Source organism: Schistocerca piceifrons, chromosome 1 (assembly GCF_021461385.2).
Source record: "Schistocerca piceifrons isolate TAMUIC-IGC-003096 chromosome 1, iqSchPice1.1, whole genome shotgun sequence".
NCBI lineage: Eukaryota > Metazoa > Arthropoda > Insecta > Orthoptera > Acrididae > Schistocerca > Schistocerca piceifrons.
The window spans coordinates 583,251,341-583,267,035 of record NC_060138.1 but is presented as its reverse complement, the minus strand read 5'-3'; positions in this window follow the sequence as shown (position 1 = coordinate 583,267,035).

Sequence of the window (15,695 nt, the reverse complement as noted above, 5' to 3'; positions counted from 1 at the left end):
TTTAGAATGAGTGATTTATAATTCATTAAAATTGTATCGGTGAAAAGAAAGATCGTTCTATATCTTAAGGTAAACAGCGACTGCTGCTTCCACTGATTTGTCAAGGTTGCTTAGGTGCTAACCTGATAAAAATAATTTACCTGAATGGACATTAAAGACTGTTAAATAAAGATATTACTGGTTGGTAGTTCCAAGAAAATTGTTGAAAAGCTGTGTATAAACGAGGAATACCAACGAAAGGTGTGAAGTGCTTTACTGCTACGGTCGCCGGTTCGAATCCTGCCTCGGGCATGGATGTGTGTGATGTCCTTAGGTTAGTTAGGTTTAAGTAGTTCTAAGTTCTAGGGGACTGATGATCACAGATGTTAAGTCCCATAGTGCTCAGATACATTTGAACCATTTTGAACCATTTGTGAAGTGCTATTTGTAAACCTTCTTGACAGAAAGAAATGTTGTATTATGCAACCAGAAAATAACTTCAAGAAGTGAAGATATTCAGTAAAAGATCATAGATATTCAGTAAAAGATCATCTGAAATATTTAGCAGGACTGAACCAGTAAGCAATTATGTGATATATACATCAGTGTATGACAAAAACACAATATACTCGTAGGCTACTCAAACGTTGAGTGTTCGTTAGATGCAGTGAAACGTGGATGTACTTGAAAGAGTTAGCAATAAAACAGTGCACTGAAGACTTCATTTTATCGGCCACTGCTTCAGAATCCGTTCACTGAGGGTCCAGAACCGTATCATGAAAACAGCGTTCATACGAATACGTTTAGACACATTCTTCCAGCAGCAAAAAAGCTAGAGAGAACAGAGCACTTAAATTCGTCCCTCAATACTCGTTTGCATCAAAGACGGCAGTTCGATTTCCTTCCAAATAAAAATGTTTCTTCACTGCAAGAAATTCTACTTAATCAACCTATGAATGGTTGAACGCCGTTTCGTCAAGTTAAGGCTAATAAAATGTAGTAGGTTGCAGCGTCGGACTATTCGTTTAAATCTGTAGAACAACATCGATTAGGTCTATCGATTTGCAAAGTTTCTTCCTGCTTTGTACATTTACACGTGATTCTTTAATCTTCGTTTGTATACGAATATTCAAAGTTGCAGGCACATGAATTGAAAAAGATACATACAAAATAAACTGAAATGTCAACAGGGTAGTCCGTTATATTAGGCGCAGAAGCGAATCATAGAAAGATATGTGTCCTACATCTGTGTCCAAAAAATTTGGGCGTGTTTGTCCAATAGGCAATACGAAAAGTTATAAAAGGAGACCATGCAACATTGTCAGCTGCAGAAGCAGGGCATACAGCAGTGTTCAAGCTACATACAAGGGAAGTACCTCAGCTGGAATGCCTAAAAACGAATAAAGAAAGATCGTATGATTCTGCATTTCTGTACATTCTGTGTGTGTGGCTAAATAACAGACCACAGAAGCAAAAGTCGCTAAATAAACAGTACTATGTAAAACCAAATTGTGAACAGTGGATTTATAGCAATGATAAATTAGATATAACTGGAAAAAAACTAAATATCTGCCAAAGGCAATAAACATTGCCTGGAAAAAAAGCAATTCATCCGCAAGTAGGAAAGAGGCGGAATGAAACTTCATGGGTTGAGAGGATATGAGATTTCGTTTCAGTGATTACAGAAATGTGTCTAATTTACAAAGAACCTGAGCATGCCGACTTACCAGTATGACGCTGCACACACTCTGGCCTGGACGCAGGCACTCACCTGTTCGTAAGGTGCTCTGTAACCCATCCTGAGGAAAACTGGTCCACATTTGTTCTCACACTTGTTGTAATTGGTCCTTCATGTACTGATACCAGTAGAGCGATGGCATTGACGTCCATGGTAGTTCCATGGATATTGTAATGGGGACGAATCTGACCATGGCAGTACCTGAACACAGTTTATAGAAATACGTGGACGAGTAATGGCATACTGGAAAATGTTACCATGATTAACTTGAGAGAGAACACTTGAGGGTGCAGCATTTGTGTGGCTTAATATTGTATTGTCAGAGCTCCCTCAATCACTTCCAGGCGCGAACTCAAGTCATACCATACGCCTCCAGTCACACCCAATGCCTCCCAACACAATGACGCCAGGGTAACACCTCTATGCCAGTTCAAAGTATTCGAAGAATGAGACCTCTCCCCAAGTCGCTGCCACAATCGCCGACGACAGCCGTCAGGGGGAGTGACGAATCGCGATTCATTACAGAACAATAGGCGACACTACTCATCACAGTCCATGTTTACTGGCCAAGCCACCATTCCAAACGCAGCTGTTTGTATTGTGGCCTTGACGACAGCCTAAGCATGTGACGGTAATTCCCTCGTCTAGCTGCTACTAATCTTCGTCGCGGGATTGCACAGAATGCTGCAGAGTGCAGGGGGTTAGTTACTTGTTCTTGGTTGGCAGGCAAAGATATGAAGGTGCACAATATGGCAGTTGTCACACGTGGTCAACGGAAACTTTCTAAATGAGAAGCAACCCATGTTACAGACTACTGATTTTGGGTTACCGCTTATTTCATGTTAAGGGAGTTATTGTTGTGCTAAAGACGCACCATTATGAATAGATTATAGTTAAAATACGATTTTCCGTGTCAGTATGTAAAATGACATATGAGTAACATTAGTCTTCTTTTATACTGTGAGTACGGTATTTCACTGAAACCGACAGTTATTATAAAGAAAGACTAAGATAGCTTTGTGCCATGCTGTTTCTCAAGTAAGTTTATCGCTTTTGCACTTAGATACAACTGGAGATCATCAGCGCACAAGTGTCATTTACATTAGGACAAAACTGATGACATATCAGCTAATGTTCGATATCTTCCATGCAATGAAATACATATTTCTGAAGTCCAAACTTTGTCCTTCTTTTGATATGTTGTTGAAACAAATTACTAGCGAGTTCAGTGAGAGAAATCTGATGCTAAGATCCCATTTTTCGACCTTTTTAAGATTATATGTCGAGCTTTTAAGAAAAAATACCACATATGCTGCACTCCACATACGTCAACTGAGGTAATGATTAGCGCCAGGGACCATCTTCTTTTGTCGTCTTGCAGGAGTAAGTAAGCACCATATGATCTAATGAGTTCACTCAATCTTTTGTACTTTATTAGGTCAGGCTCAGAAGAATTTTCAGTAACTACATTTGATTGACGAGGCACCTCAGAAAGTAGCAATACTGCCACACTTTTTTGAAAGTATGGCAGTAGAATACGATCCTGAGTGAAACCAAATCCTATAATATGGTTTTCTGTGGCAAAAATTCTCCAAGAATAATTTTTTTTTTTATTTTGCCGAAGTGTTCCTTCCGTGTCAACCCTACTGCAGTAGTAGATCTGCCACATCCATGGATGTGACGAAATTACCCATTGAGATATTTCAGCAAGTACCGAAATAGTGTATTGCAAGGCGAGTGACATCACTGTAATCAAGATCTTTGCCGACTTCGTTTCCTTCTTTTCTGCATTATCCTATACCTTTTTCAGAGTCACTCGTTGAAAAAAATTTTACATCTTACTCATCAGGTTTTGAACTTAGTTACTGCCTACATGCAATTCGTCCACGTAGTGGAATTAGCTGTTCGTCGATCGTCAAGTTTTCATTTGGTAAGTAATACTTCTCCAGATTATGATTTATGTCCTTGCAAGTCTCTCTGAATGTAGTAAATTTATTTTTGTATCTTAGAACGTTTCTCGTCGTTTGATCATCGAAATACAGACACACTAACAAGTCCTGAGATCTCTAATGTCCCATAGCGGCTCGAACTATTGGTAGACTGTACTTCTTGCTCCACATTACTCTAACAATGGACAAACTGCTGCTTAGATGACTAGCTGTTGAGTCCAGAGCTTCTGTTTCTGCACTATCACATGACTGCATCCTTCTCAAAATCCTTTTGCTTTTACATCCTTTCAGCTTCATTGTCAGTAAACTGTATAGTTTTCTCTATAACACCTAAAAAATGGGTAGCTCAGTGGTGTCTGTCGGTGTTAAAACAGTAAATTCTATCAAGTTGTGTTCTTGCTGTATTATGTTTCCTTATTTTTGTTTCCTCAGGTGGAATTTCATTCTGCACAAATATATTTTGTCCAAAAACTACACTTTCAGTACTGTCAGTATTACTGATATCATCTTCATCTTCTAGGTTCGACATATTCGCTAAGATATGCACATCCCTTATTTCACTGACACCATGTACAAGATCGTCTTCTCTATCTTTATATTCGGCATTTGGAATGTAGTCCGAAACTTCATCACTGAAATCGCTGAGATCATTAGATTCTTCCAGTACTTGAAGTATTTCTTCATCTGTCAATTTTCCTCAAGACGTGTTGTAAAATAACAGTTGATCTGTTGTGTAGTTACCATGCAGTATTAAACTGCAGAAATGTAGAGACAACAACTAAATTTATGAAGCAAATAAATAATATACAAAACGAGGATGAGAGGGACAGCGTAGGAGCTAATGTATGAATACTTTCAAAAATCAATTTAAATACAAAAATACAATATATTATTGTTCAAAATTTATAGGAGCGAAACACAATTCCAGGAAAACAGCTCGAGTGGTTCTAGGCGCTTCAGTCTGGAACCGCGCGACCGCTACGGTCGCAGGTTCGAATCCTGCCTTGGGCATGAATGTGTGTGATGTCCTTAGGTTAGTTAGGCTTAAGTAGTTCTAAGTTCTAGGGGACTGATGACCTCAGATGTTGAGTCCCATAGTGCTCAGAGCCATTTGAAAACAGCTAAATGATGGAACTGCATTACAGATATTTAAGCTGATAAAAAAGAAAATATTGCGTAATGATTGTCGGACGCTAGGGTTATAGCGTGCTAGAAAAAGGGGTGAGAAAATCAGTTTAAGAGCGCAAAGGAAGCTGAATATGTGCTGGGCTGGGTGGCAATCAAGCAGCGCGTTTCAACCCGTGCGATTTTTTTTTCTTTTTTTTGTGTGTGTGTGTGTGCATTCTTCCACCCCTCTACCCCCAGACAACGACTAGTCCCAAGTGTGGTTCCTTTGCGTATCCAGAACACACAAATATATAGGTGACGTGTGGGACCACAGTAAAAACGAAATGACAGTGCATATTCTCTATAATATTTTCTGCGATGAAAAGAAGGTTCATACCATTGAATGCCTTGAAAAACATCTACAAACTAATGGTGAGATATTAAGTAGTAGTCTAGCGAGCTGCGAAAAAAGAAATAGAAGCGTGATAAGAGTCATAGGCTGGAAAATAAGAATAAACCATATCTCGCCATGTTAATGACAAATGTACAGAAGATGATTTGGCGTTGGAAATCACTGCTGCTAAAGGGATAGAACATAGATGTCCACTGGGACGTATATCCACATACGCCTATATTACAAGAATTTCCCTATATGAGCGGATATATGTCTCTTAAACTATTCGAATCCTCGACGTTAATACGGTAGCCATGTGGATATTTTGGAAACTTTGAGGACCTTAATTTTGAGATGAAATCTACTAAACATATGATGGGCGCTGACTGTTGAAAACTAAAATCTTTTTGTATATTCCACTACCATTTTCCACGTGCTTCCTTAATATTGTATACAATGTATCTCTTAGAAAGCGTTTTGAGTTTTACATCCTTTGGAAGAGCGAAAGAGAAAGGACGAAATACACGCGTTGAAATAGTGTAAGAGAGAGGTGCAGCCGTATGCCTCTACGATTGAATCCAGACGTCTAAGAAGCGACGACGAAAATGAAAAAAAAAGTGCGTTCTGGAACAGATTTCATAATCAAGGTAAAAAGATACCAGCGATAGCATTCTCTGATGAAAGTGATAGAGAGTACCCGGGAAGAGGAATTGAGGGACCATTGTACGGAATGGTCTAATGAGCAGAAAATATGAACTGAGAGTAAATCGAGGTGAAATGAAAGTGATGAGGTGTAGCAGAAAGAAACTCAGCGATAAATTTCTAAAAATTATGAGCACAATGTAGGTGAAGTGAAGGAACTAATGTATTTGGCAAGCAAAACATGACGGATGGAGCTAGAAGATGATAGAAAAACAGAGTAATACATGCGAAGAGGACATTTCTGGCCTAAAAATGTACGCTAGTATCAAAAATAGACCTATATTTCAGGAAGAAATTTCTGAGAATGTACGTTTGACGCACAGCATTGTATTAGAGTGAATTATGGAATATGGGAAAATCAGAGAGGAAGAGAATCGATGGTTTTGGGATCGTAATTACAGAAAGATGTTGAAAATTAGAGCGCCTGGTATGGAATGTGAAGGTTCTCCGCAGAAGCGTCGAAGAGAGAAAGATATGGAAATAACTGAGATGAAAAAGGTACAGGATCAGAAGACATGTATTAAGAGATCGGGGAATAGCTTCCATGGTACTAAACAGAGCTTTAGAGGGTCAAAGTTATAGGGCAAAAAATACAGTGGAATACATGCAATTAATACTCGAAGACGTAAGGGCCAGTGCTACTCTGGGGCGAAGGGATTGGTAAGAGAGAGGAATTTTTGGCCAGCCGTATTAAACCAGTGCAGACTCGAAAGAAAATCGTTTGTTAGTCTTTCTGAAAACGAGAACTTCGCCTTTGACGCCAGCGTCAGGTACACGCCGCAGGCGATGTCAGGGAGAAGTAGCACTTACATGAGGTCGAGAGCAGCGGAGTGCGCGTTAGTTACAGGCGGGTGGCTGGCAGCGAGTGGCAGCACAGTGTTGTGCATTCTCGGGTGGGCCGCGGCTCCTTGCACCGCGGGCGGGGAGTCACATTCCATTCCTGGCAGGGTCGCCGGCGGCGTGCCTCGCCTGGCCAGCCGGCCGCGCTGTCGTGTCCGCCCTGGGCACAGCTCCCTGCTGTGCGGGCCACAGTTTGCCAGCGGCCGCTCCCAGGTCGCCAGGCCTCTGTGTAATGTGAGGACGGTGCCGCGCGCGCCCCATGGGGCAGAAAGCAGAGCGCCGCGCCCCGCCACAGCACACCGCACCAGCCCACACCACAGCACACCACGCCACCACAGCGCACCACGCCAAGTCACCACACCAGTCGAGGCGACTCGGCTTACATGCGTCAGCAGTCGCTAGTGCTGCGGCTGTGCTACTTCTTCACCTCTGGCCATTGTTCGCTTGCCAGCAACGTTCTTGCATACAGTGATACAGTGACATGCACACAATTCGGCAGGTTAATTTTTTTTAACGTGTACTTTAAAGCTCAAATGTGGACCACATAAGCAGGCCAATGTAACTCTCAAACAATTTTTAGCACATCGGCTTTGAAATTTGTGGGAGTCTTTAATACCCCGAGTCAAGTTGTCAAGTATATTTTTACTTTCTTTTATGAGCTGCACCGTTCTATCGTACTGCCCTAGTGGACAGCCAGGGTTCGATTCCTCGCCACGGAAGATTTTTAAACGAAGGTAGACGTGCCAAAGCATTTCTGTGAATCGTAAAATAAATAACGGTGCAAATTTAAACTATCTTCATTAACAATCTATTATAAATGATTGCTAATGACGAATTTATATTTGCAATCAAAATGAGAGTTTAGTCTGTGATACGTAATCCATGCACATACTACGTTGTTCAGCGTTATTACCAAAAATCTCGAAAAGTTCTTGGCCAAGTTCCTTCAAATTTTTCCCTCGTTCACGTTGACAAAGGATACACACACACTTATATAATTATCTAACAAACACTTGGGCAGATATAGCTAATATCTTTTTAATATTGGGGAAACATTGTTGAGTACCGATTAATTCAAATGTCTACACGATACCCTAATATACGTTCGTTCAAGTGGCCATGGACTACACATTTAGAGTGTATATATAAGCGGAAAATTTGTTAGAAAATTTTTCGAAATGTTCTTGAGTGATTTACATCAAATTGTTAGCTTTCATTAATATTTTTTTAATATTTATCGTATTTTGCTACACACACAAATCTATGCTACTCTGTAATATTTGTTACCAACAATCACGAAAAATCCTTGACCAGTTTGCTTCAAATATTTACGTGATGCTCTAATAGACAGTTAGAAGGACATAAGCTATATTTTTTTAAAATTAATATGGTATTTAAATATATGAATAATATATAAAGGGCGAACACTGTATCTCGAAAAGTTCTTCCCTAATTATCTGAAATTTTTACATAGTACTCTAATAAATATTCAGACAGTCATATAATAAATATTTTTTAAACAACAATGCGTGCGTTAACTATTAAAGCAGAATGAGCGGAAGAAAATGATTTGCTGTAAAATTAGGAGGTTTTATTTTGGTTCTTCGCGTCAACTTTAATTAAAATACCAGTGCTTTAAATCATTAGAGTGTTTCATCCTGATATATTCCTTCTCCTTAAGTACAATTTCAAACAAAAATTTAATGCATAACGATGCGTCGACTCTCTCCCTCATGGTCGTTTTCCTCAGAAAATAGAAATGTCGTATTTCCGATTCATCGGCTTATGATTAGAGTACTGTGGAATCAATCTACGAAACATTGCAGATTAATACTATTGCAAATTACTCATTTGCAGATTAACTCTATGTGCAATATTGTCAGTGGAACTACTGTCCTCACAGATACAGCAGCACGATAGGTTTCTCATATACCGTATACTCATGACCCCAAAAATCTTACGTACTCATTTTAAGTAATTTCAGCTACCAACCACGAATTCATTGGTTGAAAGAATAAACAAGGCTTACGATCAGAGAGAGGGGAAAGACGAGTGGGACCGAAAGGCGGTGGAAATTGAAGTATGTAGGGGGAAAGGAGTAGATGGATAGAGAGAGGCAGGAGGAAGAAGTGAGGAGTGATGGAGGAGGGGTTGGGCAAAGAGAGGTGAGAGGAGGTGATGGACAGAGGGAGATGCAGGGATATGAACAGAGGGGAGAAAAGGAGATTGGCAGAGAGAGAGAGAGATGAGGGAGAACTAAATTAGGTCGTGTATCCAATTCCCATACACATATAGCAAATGTGAAGCATTGCGAGGTTTGATAGTTAGAGATAAGATTTGCTTGTCTATAAAATATACAGCTAGATAGTTCTTGATTAGAATATATTGCGCGAATTTTATATTTAAATGATATAGCAATTACAACTGGGCAGGGAAAAAGAGAGAGTGTAATGAGACTTGAAGAACCTGTCCAGTGATTACCAGTCTCTACCACTATTAACTCATTTCTACCTTCATGTATTTTACGATGGACGGAAATGCTCGTAGAACATGCACCTGAGTTTGAAAATTCATATATCGAACCAATGGTCTTTGTCGACTGAATGGAGTTTACTTTATGGTCTCAAAGATGCTCGGAAAAATTCAAGCCGATTTTCTGGAGAATTTTGAGAGCTGCATCTTTGGGAGGCTGATATTTCAGTTGCAAACTTCACACCCCATAAACATAAAAAGCCACAGTAGTTCATGTGAGGGCCAAAAACCTAATTCCATTGCCCACCGTGAGGTTAAATGCCGCCTAGTGGTGATGTGAGCACGAGAGGAGATGAGGGAAGTATATCAGCATAGAAGACACGTAAAGGGAGATATTATATTGACGATATTGATTGCAAATGGAAAATACATTGATTTAAGCCACTTTGTGAAAGGGCAGATAGCTACACATGGCGCCTGGCAAGATATTTCTCGGAAACGGTGAAGCTGGTTGGCTGTCAACTTTCAGCTGTCGTGGAATGTACGGAAAGTGGTAAGACTAGGGCGAAACCACGAATAGGCAACAAATCGTTGTACATCCATGCTTCATCAAAGAACTTAGCAGCAGGGATATCCGCTCTGTACAGCAGTATAGGTGGCGATCAATGGTAGATCTGTGTACAGACTGTAATGCTGATGCAGGCACACCTGTTTCGGAGCCCATTCGGTCCACATTGTTCAATATTTGCTGCATACGACCCATCCCCCCCACTCCATTTTCAAATGTTGACCCATCTGTATCTTTAATTACAGCTGCATTGGTTGCAAGCTCATTGAGCTAGGACTGCGCACAATGGAAACATTTAACGAGGTTGCATGCATCACGTTTCTTGTTGCAGCAGGTCGACGATTGTCTTCGGATACGCCTTCATCCAGAGAACATCTGTTCCAAAAATGCACCACTCTACGGATGCAATTCGTTTGGGGTCAGTATTATGCTATGAGAGGCATTTGTCTGGGCTTCCATGGGGCTTGGGGTAGTAATCGAAGATGTCGTCACAGCAGTGGACTGTATGTGCATAATTATCGACCACTGGTCATCTCTTCATGCTTGAGGTCTTCCCCAAAGATGATGGCACTTTCTACCAGTATACCAATCCATGTCAAAAGGTCAGATTGTTGTCTAGTGGTTTCAGGAGCTTAACTGGTGAACTTTCGTCGGCGTCTAACTAACTTTGACTTACTTTTAAGTGCTTCTTCAGCCTGCATTCCCATTCACCAGTTTTCATGATCGTGGTAGTTTTCCTCTTTCAGGTCTCTCTTCCTCATTACACCAGTTCCAGTATTGCTTTTTTCCTTGCTCCATTCGCCGTATATGGCCATATCAAGAGCCCTGTTCTCAATTCCTTACAAGACTGGTCGTTCTGTACCCGTTATCTCACAAATTTCCTCATTTCTTCTCCGCTCTGTTCTAGATATATTGGCTGCCCTCCTTGTTCTATCCGTCTCTGTAGTCCACATCTGCTTCACAGCTTCCAGAGGAATGGATAATCGATCCTAAGTACTTACACTGCTTTACAGTTTCAGTAATTCCTTGTGGAAGTACTACAGGGTGTTTCACAATTACTGTTACAGATTGCCACGGTTTGTAGAAGGAACTTAGTAAAAAAATTTTGATGAGAAACACATGCTCGGATATGTACCGCTTGAACGTAAAATAAATTTGAAGATCGGAAAACTTTCAAATTTCTCACTTCTCAGTAACCACATAACTGTGACACTTAACTCTGACCTGCGTGTCCTAAAGGAGCCCAGGGCATGGGCAATGTTTCGAGGACTCGTCGTCGGCTTCTCTTTTGTGTGACGAAGGACACTCTCTTCAAAGCTGTAAGTGTAGCATGTTCTATGAGCAACACAGTCACCCTTCACACTTCGCGGACGTACCCGTGGCCTAGGTCTGTTTGCCCTCTGTAATAAAAAAAATGAGTAAAGGAATGAACGATCAACTTGAACGGATGTCTTGTAACGTCCGCCCAGACCAAACGCAACGAACTATATCGAACAAAATGAAAAAAAGAGAAGAAAAAGGGGGTAGCGTCTTTGGTTCATATTCAAATGTATCTTCGGTCCAGGTTTTGAATCCCGCCGCTCCTTAAATTTTGATTAATAATCAGCATTGGCGGTCGAAGACTTCCGGTATAAGAAGTCACCCCTCATTCTGCCAACGGCTTTGTCAAAGAGGGCGGAGGAGTAGACAGAGGTTCAGGGCACTGTCTTGTCCATGGCGTGGAAAACTGCTCCTAAAAGAGGAAGAATCAGCAATGATCAACGGCATGAGGATGCAGGAGAAAAAGATTGATTAATCAACGAAGGGATTGAGTGTGGGTGTGGAATGTCAGAAGCTTGACGTGGTAGGGAAGTTACAAAATTTGAAAAGGGAAATGCAAAGGCTCAGTTTAGATATAGTAGGGGTACTGAAGTGAAGTGGAGAGAGGACAAGGATTTTTGGTCAGATGAGTATAGGGTAATATCAGCAGCGGCAGAAAACGATATAACGGGAGTAAGGTTCTTTACGAATAGGTTGGTAGGGCAGAGAGTGTGTTACTTCGAACAGTTCGGTGATGGGGTTGTTCTTATCAGAACGGGTAACAAACCAACACCGACAACGGTAATTCAGGTATACAAGCCGACGTAACACGTCGAAGATGAAGAAATAGAGAATGTGTATGGGGATACTGAAAGGGTAATACAGTATGTAAGGAATATGAAAATCTAATAGTCATGGGAATGCAGTTGTATGGGAAGGCTCACATGGCTCTGAGCCTATGGGACTTAACATCTGAGGTCATCAGTCCCCTAGAACTTAGAACTACTTAAACCTAACTAACCTAAGGACATCACACACATCCATGCCCGAGGCAGTAGTCGAACCTGCGACCGGAGCGGTCGCGCGGTTCCAGACTGAAGCGCCTAGAACCGTTCGGCCACCACGGCCGGCTGTATGGGAAGGAGTAGAAGAAAAGATTACAGGAGATTATGGGCTTGGGACAAGGAATGAGAAAGGCTCTGTTCAAGAGTCACAAAAAAGGAGCTTTTATTAAAAAAAAAAAAAAAAGACCGAGTGATACGGGGGATATCAGTTAGATTACATAATGGTCAGACAGAGATTCCGAAATCAGATAAGGGATTGTAAGGCGTATCCAGGAGCAGATATAGAGTCAGATCACAATATAGTAGTGATGAAGCTTAGGCTGAAGTTTAAGACATTAGTCAGGAAGAGTCAATAAGCAAAGAAGGGGGAGACGAATGTGCTGAGGAATGACGAGATACTGTTGATGTTCTCTAAGGCTATAGATACAGCAATAAGGAGTAGCTCAGTAGGTAGTGGGAGTCAGTGCAATGGACTGTGGGAAAACCGGAACAGGAGAGAATCGAAGCATTTGAGATGTGGTGCTACAGACGAATGTTGAAAATTACGTGGACTGATAATGTAAGGAAAGAGGAGGTTCTGCGAAGACATGAGGGAATGATTTCCATGGTACTAGAGAGAGCTGTAGAGGGCAAAAACTATAGAGGAAGACAGAGACTGGAATACATCCAGCAAATAATTGTGGACGTAGGTTGCAAAGGATACCCTGAGATAAAGAGGTTAGCACAGGAGAGGAGTCAAAAAACTGATGACAAAAAAAACAATAAAGGGCGAATCCGTGGAACCGTTGTTATAGTCAGACGAAAATGGTATGTAATGTCGTAGTCACAACAATGACTGGCGACGGCTTTCTCCTCTGAGTCTGTGTGTGCCACGAAGCGGGAGATTTGAAAGTGATCCGGTCTCCAAACCTATTTTGGATCCCAATGGTACGTTCTGTATCTACTATGTCTCCTCTACGATCTTAGAAGCCTGTAATTGAAATTGTGAATCTATATATATACGGGGTGGTCCATTGATAGTGACCGGGCCAAATATCTCACGAAATAAGCATCAAACGAAAAAACTACGAAGAACGAAACTCGTCTAGCTTGAAGGGGTAAACGAGATGGCGCTATGGTTGGACCGCTAGATGGCGCTGCCATAGGTCAAACGGATATCAACTGCGTTTATTTAAATAGGAACCCCCATTTTTTATTACATATTCGTGTAGTACGTAAAGAAATATGAATGTTTTAGTTTGACCACTTTTTTCGCTTTGGGACTGATGGTGTTGTACTAGTCACAAACATATGGCTCACGATTTTAGACGAACAGTTGGTAAACAGGTAGGTTTTTTAAATTAAAATACAGAACGTATTTACTTTTGAACATTTTATTTCGGTTGTTCCAATGTGATATGTGTACCTTCGTGAATTTATCATTTCTGAGAATGCATGCTGTTACAGCGTGATTACCTGTAAATACCAGATTAATACAATAAATGCTCAAAATTACGTCCGTCAACCTCAATGCATTTGGCAATACGTGTAACGACATTCCTCTCAACAGCGAGTAGTTTTCCTTCGGTAATGTTCGCACTTGCATTGGCGTTGCGTTGACGCATGTTGTCAGGCGTTGTCGGTGGATCACGATAGCAAATATCGTTACTTTCCCCACAGAAAGAAATCTGGCGACGTCAGATCCGGTGAACGTGCGGGCCATGGTATGGTGCTTCGACGTCCAATCCACCTGTCATGAATTATGCTATTCAATACCGCTTCAACCGCACACGAGCTGCGTTCCGGACATCCATCATGTTGGAAGTACATCGCCATGCAGTGAAACATCTTGTAGTAATATTGGTAGAACATTACGTAGGAAATCAGCATACATTGCACCATTAAGATTGCCATCGATAAAATGGGGGCCAATTATCCTTCCTCTCATAATGCCGCACCATACATTAACCCGCGAAGGTCACTGATGTTCCACTTGTCGCAGCTATCGTGGATTTTCCGTTGCCCAATAGTGCATATTATGCCGGTTCACGTTACCGCTGCTAGTGAATGACGTTTCGTCACTAAATAGAACGCGTGCAAAAAATCTGTCATCGTCCCGTAATTTCTCTTCTGCCCTGTGGCAGAACTGTATACGACGTTCAAAGTCCTCGCCATGCAATTCCTGGTACATAGAAATATGGTACGACTACAATCGTTGTTGATTTAGCATTCTCAATACCGACGTTTTTTAGATTCCCCACTCTCGTGCAACTTGTCTGCTACTGATGTGCGTATTAGCTGTGACAGCACCTACAACACCTACTTGGGCATCATTTGTTGCAGGTTGTGGTTGACGTGTCACATGTGGCTGAACACTTCCTGTTTCCTTAAATAACGTAACTGTCCGGCGAACTGTCCGGACACTTGGATGATGTTGTCCAGGATACCGAGCAGCATACGTAGCACGCGCCCGTTGGGCATTTTGATGACAATAGCCATACATCAACACGTTATAGACCTCTTCCGCAATTGGTAAACGGTCCGTTTTAACACGGGTAATGTATCTCGAAGCAAATTCCGCACTGGCGGAATGTTACGTGATAAAACGTACTTATAAGTTTGTGACTATTACAGCGCCATCTATCACAAAGCGAAAAAAGTGGTACAACTAAAACATTGATATTTCTTTACGTACTACATGAATATTTAATAAAAATGGGGTTTCCTATATAAAAAAAACGCAGTTGGTATCCGTTTGACCTACGGCAGTGCCATCTAGCGGGCCAACCATAGCGCCATCTGGTTTCCCCCTTCAAGCTAGGCGAGTATCGTTCTTTGTTGTTTTCCCGTTTGATGCTTATTTCGTGAGGTACTTGGCCCGGTCACTATCAGTGGACCAACCTCCCATGGCTAGACACTTTGTTTTGCTCATATTTATTCTAAGCCCGCCTCATTCAAATGCTTCCATTAAATTCTTTATAATAAAGTTTGACATCCTCTCTGGTTTGTGCTGTCAGTACTTGATGTTTGGCAAATAGTAATAACAATCGTGTCAAACTGTTAAGAAATTCCGATACCTCCTCATGACTTTTTCCACTGTTGCAGTTTACATTACATATTTATTTTAAGCAGGGTCGGTAACAAACTGTATCCCTGTCTATCCTTTTCTTGTCTGGAATATCTCCTCAACTTTCTCGCTACTCAAATTGCTGCTCGCGACTGGTGGTGTATTCTCCGAATTATGGTTATTTGTTGTGCTTCTACACCTAAATACTCCATTGCTTCCAATATGCTTTGATCGGTACAGAATCATATACCTCTTTTAAATCCACAAATATCAGGTTATGGGGCAGCGGGTAAATAATCCAACTGGTCTTTACTTCGTTAATGTTGTTATGCAAAGAGATTTACACTGTCTCTGCGTGCTTTAGATTTATCTACGGCGTTTACAAGAGCCTGGAAACCATTTCTGCGGTCAGCCAGAAGGGGATGGAGAACATACTGACCACAATTTGCAGTCCTCAAGTCCACTTTACTCACTGTGATCACTGAAAGATAATGTTCCTACTTTGTGTTTACTCCACAGGATCAGGATCAATGACTA